The 14,335-nt window shown below is 45.0% G+C and overlaps 1 pseudogene; it reads left to right on the plus strand.

Annotated features, from left to right (window-relative positions):
- Positions 1–6,785: 6,785 nt before the first annotated feature.
- On the plus strand, positions 6,786–12,664 carry LOC132223695 (pleckstrin homology domain-containing family G member 5-like; annotated as a pseudogene).
- The last annotated feature ends 1,671 nt before the right edge of the window (positions 12,665–14,335 follow it).

Raw genomic sequence — 14,335 nt, forward strand, 5'->3', positions numbered from 1 at the left:
TAGCTTCTTCTGCATAACTCACTATGCTTTGTGTCACGTGACTCTGCTGTCCCAGAAAAAGTGATTGGATCATTAATCAATGCTGAAACCAAAGGTAACCAGGTAAAGACTGTAGCCTGCCATAGGAACTCTTATCTGGCATGAGCAAGCCATAGTGGATGTTAACTACCAGGCACAATAGGATCCTCTCAGGGAGTTTTATTTATGACACACAAACATACATATTAGAGACACACAAAGAAACAAAGGCAGTAATAACAGAAGCAGAGGACATAGAAAAAGAAACACATAGTAAGAAATAAGAGAGAGGAGACAAGAAAGGCAGAATTATTAGAAAAGAGAATAATGCGTGCCTACTTACAGAGGGATCATGTAATAGCTGATGGCTCAGAGTCGCTTTCCTGTTCTGAGCCATTAAGAACTATGGTCTTACTTATATTCATGAGTCCTGAGTGGAAACCTGTTAAAAAGGGTTTTCTGTAGCTCCGTATTTCACTGGACATATAATAAAATTTTATTACCTATGTAAATGTAAGAAAATCATATGGCTAAAAGATTCTAACTCAAGATCATAGTGAGCATTTTTTGGAAGCTGTGTTGTTTTTTTCATACAACCATGACTTACAAACATTTTATTATGCCAGTAAATATATTTCTAGAATATCTGTTTTTATACTTGCATAGTAGTTCTTCTCATGGGTGTGACATAATTTATTGAAATTATAACTTTTTCTTGGATATGTAGCTTGTTTCTAATTGTGGATATTAAATAATGCTACAATGAACATCTTGTGGCTATAGTTATTTCCTTAGGATAAATTCCTAGGAATTTTCTATGTCAAAAGATATTACCATTTTAAAGACAAGTTTCTCACTAAGAAGTTATATTAAATTATATGCTTATTAAAAGTATATGAAATTACCATTACCATATATTCAAATACCCATCAATACTGAGTAGTAGCATTGCATTAAAAAATGAACCATATGGAAGGTAAATTATCTTATTACTTCAATTGCAATGTATTCAATAACTGGTAAACTTAAGACTATTTTTACATTATTTGACTATCTGTATTTTATTCTTTTTAAAAATACCTAGCTGGTGTGGCTCAGTGGTTGAATATCAACCCATGAACCAAGAGGTCACCATTTGATTCCTGGTCAGGGCACATGCCCTGGTTGCGGCTTTATCCCCACAACCAACAAGCAGCCAATCAAGGATTCTTTCTCATCATTGATGTTTCTATTTCTCTCTCCCTCTCCTTTCCTCTCTCTGAAATCAATAAGAACATATTTTTAAAAATTGTCTACTTATATACTCATATTAATATTTTTACAAATATAAATTCCCCCCATTTTTGTTTGTGAAAACATTTATGTATTAAGCTAGTAACACTTTGTCCTAATTTTTAATTTTCCTCCTAGATTATAATTCACCTTTCATTTTCTATAATGTTTATGGCATACATACTTTTTATATTTTGAGATTCTTTCTGGACTATCTAACTCTATTAAGTGACATACATCTCCAGGGAGAAAATGTTTTGTGTTTTTTTTTTCCCCATTTGGTAATAAGAAATGCCATTTACACATAAAAATCATATAGCTTTAAACAGTTTCACATAATATTATACATGTCTCAAACTTTCATTACTTAGTTGATATAAAAGTAAAAGTAGCTAAATACAAGAACTAATCATTTTCCAAATTTTATAACATGATTATCTCAGGATCACAAATATGTTATTAAACTCTCAAGGAGTATGCCTTATGATGTTTAAAGTCCTATCAGTTCTGTACTCCCTCGTAATGTGTAATTTTATGCATAAAAGTATATATTTAGATGTCAAGTTACTTAGAGGAAATAAGTGATGGGAAGTAAGAAAATTAACAAGCTTTATCACATGGCATCAGGCTATCAAGGAAACCTGCATATGCCCTTGATGTTTCAGAAAAGCCTTTTACAGTTTATCTGATAAAAGTTATTTTTTAGTTAATCTTCCTTTCACCCAATATTTCCTCTGGGAATAGCTTAGATGATGCAAGAGCATTACTGCAGACAGGATGACTCTGTTTACTGTAATGTTGAATTCATCACAAGTATTTAAAAAAATACAACAGCTTCAGAAACTCTCAAGTAAACATTTTTGTGGGAGCTTCAGTGGAAGAATTCATCATGGTCACATTTTTGAGAATTATTTCAAATGTGTTTGTACATGTCTTCCTTCCAGTTCTATATTACTCTGATCAATGTATGTTTGTAACCCTGGTAAATAAGGATGCTCTAGAGCAGTGGTTCTCAATCTTCCTAATGCCGCGGCCCTTTAATACAGTTCCTCATGTTGTGGTGACCCCCAATTTCATTGTTACAAATCGAACATAATTAAAGCATAGTGATTAATCACAAAAACAATATGTAATTATATATATTTTTTTCCGATGGTCTTAGGCGTCTCCTGTGAAAGGGTTGTTCGACCCCCAAAGGGGTCATGACCCACAGGTTGAGAACCGCTGCTCTAGAGTGTGCCCATTGCATCTTCCATGCTACAAAATTAGCTGAAGAAAAATCTGTTAGAGAGGAAAGAAAAGAGAATGGAAATAAACCACACACACACACACACACACACACACACACACATACACATACACACATACACACATACATACACACACTGATGGCTATACAGTGTCTTCCATTTCACACATTAGTTGCAAGTACTACTGTTTCACTACTTTAAAAAATTGTACAGAAAAGTGTATAGTACTTTTCCATGCCATAATTTTGCTAGTTGATTATAAGCTATAGTGTTCTATTTTCTCCTTCTTTTAGAATTCTAGCCCTGCATTTCCAACTGAACTGCAAATTCTTGTCTCATTATAAAATCAACAAAAACTAACATATTTGCAAAAGTAGATCTATCAGGTGCCATGCCATCCAGTTCCCTTACTGGAACAACCCAATTATCCAAGTGTAGCTCATGACAGATATTAGACACATTTTGCTATTAGTTCCCTTGTTTTATATTAACCTGCAAATGGACCTTAAAAGCATCTTGGGCGGGGTTGGGGGGGGTTATTGTGGAGCCCAGTTAAATGTATTCCCTACATTCTCCATGTGAGATGATCTTACCTTTTCACTTACTGTGTATGTGATGCCCTGTAAAACCAGCCACATTAATATCAGTGGTCAGTGGGGCAACAGTATGTAGCTAGATTTCCCTTGCATCAATACCTGATAAAATCCTAATGATGAACTTGGTGCTTTGGTAGTTTCTATTCACAATTTAGGGAAGAAGGACCTGGGATTCAAAGAGGCTAATTTGCCTAAGTGCACACTACTAGTGAGGTGGAGTCATATTGCCAACTATCGTCACTCTGATTGAACCCCATGTGCATTGTTTTTACAAAACCATGTTGGTAGTTCACTGGCGCTTGGAAGGTTGAACAAATGCCTTCACAGAGGAGGAGACACTGAACTGGCACCTGAAGGATGAGGAATACTGGGCCTGAGAATAAATGAGAAAAAGGCATTTCAGGCAAAGGACATAGCATATATAATGGAACATTCAAAGAAAGGGTCAGGTCCACACAGCAGTTCCATTCTCTTCATGAAATATGTGTACTTAGTTTATCTAAAACAGGGTTTATGAACCTCTGCGCTATTAACATTTGGGACTGAAAAATTATTTGTTGTGGGGGGCCTTTCCTACACATTGAAGGATGTTTAGCAACATCAGTGGCCTCTGTCCAGTAGATACCAGTAGCACCATCACCCCTATTTCTGACAACCAAAAATGTCTTCAGACATTGCCGAATGTTCCCTGTGGAGCAAAATCCTCCAGAACCACTCATTTAAAGTGTCGAATATTATGGGAGGCAGAGACAGAGTTGAGAAAGTAGAAGCAGATGGATTATTAGGGCCATTTATATCAGAAGTAGGGAATAGAAGTAGAAATGTCTAAACATGTAGTTATGACCAGATTTCCATTCTGAAATGCTGAATTGCAAAACTATAGAACAGTCTAAGAAAGAATTAATGGGGGCCTGAACTAAAATATTGGCTGTAAGAATGGAATAGATAGAAGAAATCTGAGAACAGTCTTAGCTGGTTAGACTTGCGGGTTAGGAGTAGGATCAAAAGAGAATCTGCTTTGGCAAAAGAAATAAGAAATCCCATTCTAAGCATGAAGCTTTAGAGGGGCTGGTAGTTCATCAAGGAAGAAATACTGAAGAAATATTTATAGATGTTAGAAAAGTTCTCTGTAAATATTTAAGTGGTAGTGTATCCTGTGGGAAAAGGTGAAAAGATGTGTAGAGTGAAAATATAAGATGCTTAAGGAGAGAGCCATATGAAACACTAATATTAAGTTAAAAGGTCTTAGGATGGAGGTGCCATAAAGAAAACTAGGAGGAACTGCCGGAAAGATAGGAGAGAAGAGGTGTCAGAGGTACAGATGCTCGAGGGAACAACTGTGTCCACTATTGACAAGTATTCATGTAAGATAAGAACTCAGCTAAAAAAGAAGGAATCCTTACCATTTGCAACAGCATGGATGGAACTGGAGAGCATTATGCTAAGTTAAATAAACCAGCCAGAGAAAGATAAATGCCACATGATCTCATTTATGGAATATAAAGAACATTATAAACTGTTGAACAAAAATAGATAGAGACAAGCATTGAACAGACTGTCAAACTACAGGGGGAAGGTGGGGGTGGGGTGGGGTGGGGTTAAGAGATCAACTGAAGGACTTGTATGCATGCATATAAGCATAACCAATGGACACAAGACACTGGGGCTCGGGGGGCGGGTGATGGCAAGTGTCAGGGGGTAGGGGAGGCGGGGGGGAGGTCAATGGGGGTAAAAAGGAAATATATGTACTACTATTTGTAATATCTTAAACAATAAATAAATTAATTAAAAAAAGAACTCAGCATGGTTTTTTGTCTTTGGCAGCATGGAGGCCTTTTGTAACTTTAATAAGAGCTGATTTTTAATAGAATGGAAAGGACAGAATCCAGTTTGTTTGGGGCTCCTCAGAAGCCCAGGGAATTTAAGCATGAAGAGAGTGAAGCAATTCTCCCTCTGAGCTCACAACATATTTCTTTGGGAGACTCATGCTGCTCCTGTTGTTTGGCTGTGAGATACAAATGGACTGTTATGAGCAGGCATGACATATGAGGGTCCAGAAGTAATTCATCCACCACACTCGGTGTTAATAGGACCCATGTAAGAACATTTTGTCCAGGTTTGCTCACATTACCTTCCAAAGGACTTGTAGACACTTGTTAAAAATTATCAAAGGTGCAGAATATAACTCCTATGGAGGAAAGCTAGGTTTTGTGGGTATTTTTAGCATAGACGTGGAAAACCTGTGGTGTGACTTAATTACTGTTCTCAAGAATATGAGAGTTCGTACAAACAAGATGCGTGGCAGATATTTTCATGCTCACATAAGAGAAATGGGCTTGCCGAAACCGGTTTGGCTCAGTGGATAGAGCATCGGCCTGCGGACTGAAAGGTCCCAGGTTCGATTCCGGTCAGGGGCATGTACCTGGGTTGCGGGCATATCCCCAGTGGGAGATGTGCAGGAGGCAGCTGATCGATGTTTCTCTCTCATGGATGTTTCTAACTCTGTCTCTCTCTCTTCCTCTCTGTAAAAAATCAATAAAATATATTTTTTTTAAAAAAAGAGAAATGGGCTTAAAGAAAATAAGGAAGATGTTCTTAAAATAGCTGTCAAAGGAAGTTTTGAGATTCAAGTTTTTCAGAAATAGTTTCTATTATGTAATATAGGAACTATTCCATTAAAAAGGAAATTTACCCAGTAAAATGCATTTCTCTGATTTATTAATATTAACTTTCAGAATTCTGATTTACATGCATTAACTTCCAAGAATCAGGTACAGTGCTTTGATTTATACATCATGCATATAAAAGTTCTTATTAATGAATCCTAAATTTTAAAGTTGTGATTTAGTATGTTAGTTTATAAATCTTAACTTTAAACTTCCAATCCTGTGCTGGGATTTATGGGTGGCAAGTTTCATGTTATTTATGAGTCATAATGTTAAAGTTCTGACTTAATATGATAGTTACTGTAAAAAACATTAGTACAATAAGACATGGAATTTTAAGATACCAAGATAAACTAATCAGCGTTCCTATATAGGACACACTGTACTTAGTTACTGTTACAGAACCATCCTCAGTGATAACGTTTTGAATAGAATGCTAAGATAAGGCCAAGAGAGAATACAATAGAGTTTTAATAAACTGTATTGAAGGAACTGTCTTCTCATTTTGTTAGACTTTTCATAATAAAAGTGAGTTTTTAATAGAACTAAGATGGTGATGTAGGTAAACTCAGTACTCACCACTTCCCACAACCACATCAAAATGACAGCTGAAATACAGAACAACCATCATTCAGAACCACCTGAAAGCTGGCTTAATGGAAGTCCTACAACTAGAGAATTAATGAAGAAAGCACAATGAGACTAGTAGGAGGGGTGGAAGTGAGGAATGGGCTGGTCCGATACCCATGTGTGGTGTGTTTTTAATTGGGAGGGATATCAAGGCTGTGGAGGCCGCCTGTGAGGAGCAAGGGGTCCCAGCCCCACACCAGACCTGAGCCCAGGGTCCCAGAGCTGGGAAGAGAAGTCCCTGAAACTTTGGGCTGTAAAAACCTGTGGGAATTGTGGCTGAGGGACAAGAACGCTGCTCAAGACCACAACTCTTTTCCTTAATTTACCCAAATTCCATTTCTTCACTGTCCAATATGGTAGCCATTAATATATATGATTATTGGGCACTTACAATGTGTCTGGATGATCAGAGTAGCAATGAGCTGTAAGTGGGAAATACGTATCAGATTTTGAAGAGGGAAAACTGTTTATTGGGTTTTACTTTTTTTTCTGGATGGATTGTAATTTCACAATCTTCTAAATTATCATTTATTGACTGCTTACTTTAATGCTATGTGAAACACTTTGTCTATATATCATTTCACAGAATCCTCATCACAGCTTTATAAAGTGAATACCATTAATACATTGCTCCTATTAACACGGACTCTGAGGCATAGATAACTAATATGATGCAGGACACACACTGGCAGAGTTAAGAGTCAAACTTAGACTCTGTTTTCTTTATACCATAAGTTAAACAACCATTCAAGGCAGACATTTGGATTTTGCAGCTGTGAGCCATGCCCTAACTTGTTTGCTAAAAGGGGGTATGTAAAACGGAAATGTCAGGAACTCAGCCCCAAACCCTTATTTTATACTTTGCATTCTTGCATTTTTTTTCTTTAGACTAAAGATATGTTAGCAAAACCAGCTAAGGCAGTCTGAGCAAGGGGTAGGTTTGTCAAGCAAGCTATCTGGTCATGCCGAGCTACAAAACGGAGGTTTCAAATAAATTTAGTGGAACACAAAAGAAGTCAATATTCTGATGATAAGATGGAGCTTTTCTGTTCCTGTATCCTAACAAAAATGGCCATGTGCTGCCTTGTGGGGCTTCCACCTTAATTAGAAGAAACCCACTCAGTTGATAGATGAGCTAATCTATTCCTGCCTCATGTGCTTCTGAAAAGGAGAGCAGGAGTTTGGCAGCTTCAAATCCAATAGCAAACTCTGACTTTGCCTTGAATGTTCCATTCTCAAGAGACAATATGTAGAGTTCAGAGAAATTTACTGAAATCCTACCTAATAAAAGAGAAACATGGTAATTAGCAGTACATCCGCTACCCTTCCCATTGGCTAATCAGTGAGATATGCAAATTAACTGCCAACCAAGATGGCAGCTGGCAGCCAGGCAGCTAAGAACAGGAGGCTTGGTTGCCCCAGCAATTGGAGGAAGCCAAGGTTCCCCGCTTGGGGCTGCAGGGCTCTGAGCTCCTGAAGCAACAGCTCCAAAAGATACGATGTTTCAATTATAGAAGCTAAAATAGGTGGTTAATTTGCATACTCAGGTCCAAGCCGCAGAGCAGAGAGGCCTCACTGCCCAGGGATCAGCAGAGCCGTGAGGCCTCAGGGCCGCAGGATCAGCGGAGCCAAGAGGCCTCCCGGCCCGGGATCAGCGGAGCCTGATGAAAGCCCTGTGTGTTTATGCACCCTGGGCAGAGGTCAATGGCGAAACTTCCGACTCGGAGAAGCGGCCTGGGGGCTGGAAGGCGGCTCCTCTGACCTCAGTGCTGGTGTCCCACCACTCCACCAGGAGAGCAGCAGAGAAAGGCCGGAGCCTCCCTCAAGGTGACCCAAAATCCCCACCCACACCAGGCAGGCTGCTGGGACTGTTCATGGAGGACTCACTTCCAAGCCCAGCCGGTAGCCCTGCCGCAGCCATGGCACTCCTGGGTGCAGGCCCCAGGGAGACGCGGGGTGGCAGCGGGGGCGCCTTGAGTCCTGGGCTCCTTGCCTGCCTTCTAAGACTTCCTCCTGCTTTAGGGCCTTGCCCTCCACCAGCCTCCTCTTCCCCAGCTCCCAGAGCAGAGGACCCACCGAGGGCGCTCCCTGCTGGATGAGGGGGTGAATGGAGCGGTGGGTATTCCTGGGTGAAGGGTTGCCCTGGGGAGGAGTCCTGACACCTCCATGCCTTGCTCCTGGAGCGCTGCCCAGGCCCTGAGTGCAGCGTGGAGCCCTGCAGGCCTCGAGGGCGGCACGGGTGGGGGTGGGGCACAAGGGCCTGGTGCAGCAGGATGTGCTGGGGAGCCCCCCGCCTTCTGGGGCCTCCTCCTGCTTCAGGGCCTCGCCCTCCACGGTCTTCTCCTCTCCAGCACCCAGAGCAGCAGACCCACCGAGGGTGCTCCCCGCTGGCCGAGGGGGTGAATGGAGCGGCAGGGACTCCCGGGTAAAGGGTCGCCCTGGGGAGAAGTCCCGACACCTCCAAGACACGCTCCTGTTCAGCAACATCCCCGAGATCGCGCATCTGCACCGCGGGCTGTGGGGCAGCGTGATGGCACCAATGGTGGAGAAGGCGCTGCCCACGCGGGGGCTGCTGCAGCCCGGGACCTCCTCAAAGGCTTCGAGATGTTCGATCCCTCTTCAAGCTCTACATCCGGCACTGCATGGAGGAGGAGGGCTGCATGGAGTACATGCGCAGCCTGCTGCGCGACAACGACCTCTTCCGGGCCTAGGTGACATGGGCCGAGAAGCACCAGCAGTGCCAGCGGCTGAAGCTGAGCGACATGCTCGCCCAGCCCCACTGGAGGCTCACCAAGTACCCGCTGCTGCTCAAGTCGGTGCTGAGGAAGACGGACGAGTCCCGTGCCAAGGAGGCCGGCATCACTATGATCAGCTCCGTGGAGCGCTTCATCCACCACGTGAACGCGTGCATGCGGCAGCAGCTGGCCACCGTGGTGAGCTGCCTGGACGCCTACGAGGTGGTGGAGGGTAGCAACGACGAGGTGGACAAGCTCCTGAAGGAATTTCTGCACCTGGACCTGACCGCGCCCATCCCTGTGCCTCCCCAGAGGAGACGCGCCAGCTGCTGTTGGAGGGGCAGCCTGAGGATGAAGGAGGGAAAGGACAGAAAGACGGATGTGTACTGCTTCCTCTTCACAGACCTGCTCTCAGTGACCAAGGCAGTGAAGAAGGCTGAGGGGACAGGGTCATCAGGCCACCACTGCTGGTGGACAAGATCGTGTACCGGAGTTGCGGGACCCTGGCTCCTTCCTCCTCATCTACCTGAACAAGTTCCAAAGCGCCGTGGGGGTCTACGCGTTCCAGGCCAGTGGGCAGGCTCTGTGCCAGGGCTGGGTGGACTCCATTTACAATGCCCAGAACCAGTTGCAGCAGCTGCATGCGTAGGAGCACACGGGCAGCCAGCAGCACCTACAGAGCCTGGAAGAGGAGGAGGAGGAGGAGCAGGAGGACGAGGAGGAAGATGAGGAGGAAGAAGAGGGTGGGGAGAGTAGTACTTCCGCCGCCAGCTTCCCCACCATCCTGCGCAAAAGCAGCAACAGACTGGACTCCCAGCACTGTGCCTCGGACAGCTCCACAGAGACCCTGGCCGTGGTGGTGCTGGAGCCCAGGGAAACGCTCTCCTCTACAAGTTCGAGGGTGGTCCCTTCAGCTCCCAATTGGACGAGATGTCCCTCAGTACCACCACCTCATCTGTCACACCTACCAGCGAACTGCTGGCTCTGGGCCCCGGGGAGGGCAGCTCCTGCTCCATGGACTCCGCCTACGGCACCCTCTCCCCCACCTCCTTGCAAGACTTTGCAATCCCAGCCCCTGTGGTGGAGCCAGCGCCCCGGCCCCTAGATTTACCACAAGCCCCTTCACCCCTGCCCTCGCCCCGCCTCCGCCGCCACCCTGTCCAGCTGCTGCCCCGCCTGCCCCACCTGTTCAAGTCCAAATCTGAGACCAGCCTCTTGCAGCTGCTGGCAGGGGCCGCCACCCAGAGGGCGCCCCCAGCCGCAGCCTGTCGGAACTCTGCTTGGCTGCCACAGCCACCAGCCCATCAGGACCACCCTGCTGCTTAACTCCCAGGTGCTGGGGCCCCCAAAGGTGTGGATGGAGTTGGCGAAGAAGGAATGACACAGAGATAGCGTTCAGTTGATCAGCAGCCTAGCCAGGATCTCTAGCCAGGATCTCCAGCCAAGTTCTGGTCTGGATCTCCAGCCAGGTTCTGTCCAGGTTCTCCAGCCAGGTTCAGTCACCAGGCTCTAGTCAGGTTCTCTTGCCATGTTCTATAGTCAAGTTCAGTCCAGGATCTTTTGCCATGTTCTCTCGCTAGGTTCTGTCTCTAGGTTCTGTTGCCAGTTTCTGTCCAGGATCTTTTGCCATGTTCTCTCCAGCGAAGTTCTTCTGTCTCTAGGTTCTGTGTAGGTTCTGTCTTCTAAGTTCTTTCTCTTGCTCTCTTGTTACATTTGTATTTATACCAGTTGATTCAATCCTATCAATCTCTATTACAAAGGTTAGGGCGTTTCTTATCTCCATTCCAGGGAGAAAAGATTATGTAGTTTAAGCATGATTGTTCGTAATTAAAGGGATTAATTACCCGCCTGGCACTTAGTTGAGGGGTTTTATTCCCTCCCTAACTTCAGGGGAAAATCCCTACCTGGGGAAACAACCTTTCTCAGAGAGGAGACCTTGGTTAAAACACATAGTGCCAAGAAGGTGAGCAAACATTTTAAGAACAGTATGCCATATATGCCAGGTCCTTTGAAACAGCAAGGATGGACCAGCTCCCAGCACCCAGGCCCTGAGCACAGTGTGGAGCCGCCATGCCTGGAGGGCGGGGTCCGGGGCGGGCGCATGTGTGCCTGGTGCAGCTGGACTTGCTGGGGAGCCGCCCGCCTTCCCGGCCGGGCCTCAGGAAGGGCCGCAGTGCGGCCACCGGGCCCTGAAGGCTGCCCTGAAAGTCACACAAAGACAACCTTCTAGTGGAGGGCAGGCATGCGGTGCTCCGGGAAGATTCCGGAGGTAGGGAAGGAAGGTCATGGAAGGGAACAATTGCAAGAGGAGATCCCGAAGGTTCTGAAAGCAGAGGACCAGCTCCTTGCAGACCTGAACTCTGTGTGGGCCTCTTTATTGGCCCTGGCGGTGGGAGACACAGGAGGGGGTGATGGACCGGGGCTGTGCCCAAGGAAGACTCAGAGGAAGCAATGTGTGGACAGGGCCAGGCGGAGCAGGCAGGCCCATGCGGATCCCGCTGGAGCGCAGCCAGACCCCAAGGCGACCACCAAGCCAGGCCCCAGGGAGAAGCGAGCAGATGCCACTCTACTCTCTGGAGAAGACCATTGAGCAGAAAACTAAAGAAACCGATTTTACATCATTTCCCAGGTGGAGAACAGTTGGCATGTTAGCCCCTGACCAGTGCCCAGCCTTTCCTCCTCTGTCTGTCTATCTCACTCTTAGGTACCATGTTCTTTGTTCTCTCTTAACTGAAACTCATTTTTAAACTAGATTGCTTTTAAAAGAAGACTAAATAGTTTCCCTTAAGTTATTTAGGCGGTGCTGGGGCTGCTGGGGACCTGATAGAAGACACAAACATGCAGGCCCAAGGCCCACCACCTGGGTGCTGGGGCCCTGATCAAAGTCCCGCAGCCCCAAGCCCCGCCATCAAGGTGCTGGGGCTGCTGGGGGTATCAGAGACACAAACCCGCAGGCCCGGCACCCAGCAGACCCAAGGCCTTTGGGGCAGCGCTAAGGAGCAGCAAGCCAAGCGGTAGGAAGCAGCAAGCAGGTGGGCAGTAAGGAGGGAGGGGTCCCAGACTGCGAGAGGGCACAGGCTGGGCTAAGGGAACCCCCACCCATCCCCAATGCACGAATTTTGTGCACCAGGCCTCTAGTATTTAATAATAATATACTTGGAATTGGAAGATGGATGGAGTTTTATATTTAAATTGGATCCAATAAATATCTTTTTAAACTCACCAAAAGAAAATTAGCACCCTGACATGGAGTGGCCAAAATAACACACACACACACACACACACACACACCCCACAAAACAACCAGCTAAATTTATGAACAATTAAACATGTTATTGAAAACTAAAATACAGCATGATGGTAAAAAGTAAAATTTAATAACACCATCATATTGTTTAAAATGACTATATAAATCTCTACTAACAAAATTGAGGTACTATACAGTATTATCTCTTTTTTATAGATGTAGAAATATAATGAAGAAGTGGATGCAGTAGTCTGCATTTTACAAAACACACAAAAAACTACAGCTTGTCACTTATTACATCAATAAAGAAGCACGCATGGTATATTAGTTCAAATTTGTTTTTGTAATTTATATTTTAATACCTTTATTTAAAGTAATTGTTTTTGAGATTAAAAGTGGCAGCAGAGTAGGAGGATGCTGCATGGACATGCTCCCAGGAACAAGCTGGAATTACAACTGAAATACAGAAAGGCTTCCTAAATAATCAATGGAGAACTCACAGGAAAGAACCCTGATACCCAAGGACCAAAGGTGGAGACCACATAGAGACTGGTAGGAGGGGCAGAGGCGTGAAAGGTCTGGTCGGGCACCCACAGACAGCAACTGAAGTCCAGGAGAGAGATCTCAGCTGTGTGTGGGGGATGCCACTGAGAACTTGGGGATTTAATCCCAAAGCTGGGCTCCCCAGCAGAGAGCACCAAACTGAGAAGGGTACCCACATAACATCTAGCTGTGAAAAGCAGTGGGGTGCAGTCTGCCAGGGAGTGGCAGCTGAAAGTTCAGGCACCCTCATGAAGGGCCAGTGCACAAAAATTCCCTGTAGAGCCACCCACCTTGTGCTCTGGCAGAGGGAGGGTGAAGTGGACTGGAGCTGTGAGAGCAGAGGCCAGCACTGGGGACTCAGGGGATAGAGCTCAGAAGGTAGACACCCCAAGTTCCCTGAGTTGAGTCATTTCCTCACGCAGTGGAGGACATCTTTCCCACATAGACATCTTCCTTGCCTTTTGGGGAAGACAGTTGACCCTATTGGAAGACACCTTGCCCTAAGGTCACTTAAGAGATTAAAAGTAATAATTAGCCTCTAGGCCAGTGGTTCTCAACCTTGGCTGCACATTAGAATCACCTGGGAATATTTTTAAAATCCTGATTTCTGAGCCTCATCCTCTGGAAATTCTGTTTCTTTGTTATGGGGTGGGGCCACAACATTAGTAACAAAGAAACAGAATTTCTGGAGGATGAGGCCCAGAAATCAGGATTTTAAAAAGATTCCCAGGTGATTCTAATGTGCAGCCAAGGTTGAGAACCACTGCTCTAGGCAGAAGCAACTGTCCCACCCTGTTGAAAAGACTCTTGCCACACCTGAGGACAATTGCCTGGGGACAATTCAAGTCAGAATCCTATCAGTCAGTAGACAGAGGCAGACTCTGGAGCAGGGGTGGGCAAACTTTTTGACTCGAGGGCCACAATGGATTCTTAAACTGGACTCAGAAGAAGGAGCTGCAGCCATGTTTCCTGACGTTGCCATGTTAACACTGCTGCTGGTGAAGGAGCGGAGGGGAGAGCAAGAGAACCCTCCACTCTTTCGGCTCCGCGGGCCTGATAGAACAGCCGAACGGGCCGGATACGGCCCAGGGGCCGTAGTTGGCCCACGGCTGCTCTGGAGGCTTTGAGTCTTTGCTAGATGCAATTAGTCAGAAACAGCTTTTGACATGACCCTGCACTAGAGATTGAGAGGTACAGAGGATCTATCTAAAACATAGTCACAAACCCAAACAGACAACCAAAACGAGGAAACAAAGAAACAACCCCAAATGAAAGAACTAGTGAATTCTCTAGAAGAAGAGATAAATGAAGCAGAGATAAGAAATTTATCTGAAACAGAGTTCAGAGTAATGATGTTAAAAATGCTTAAGAGTATGAA

This window comes from Myotis daubentonii, chromosome X (genome assembly GCF_963259705.1).
Source record: "Myotis daubentonii chromosome X, mMyoDau2.1, whole genome shotgun sequence".
Lineage (NCBI taxonomy): Eukaryota > Metazoa > Chordata > Mammalia > Chiroptera > Vespertilionidae > Myotis > Myotis daubentonii.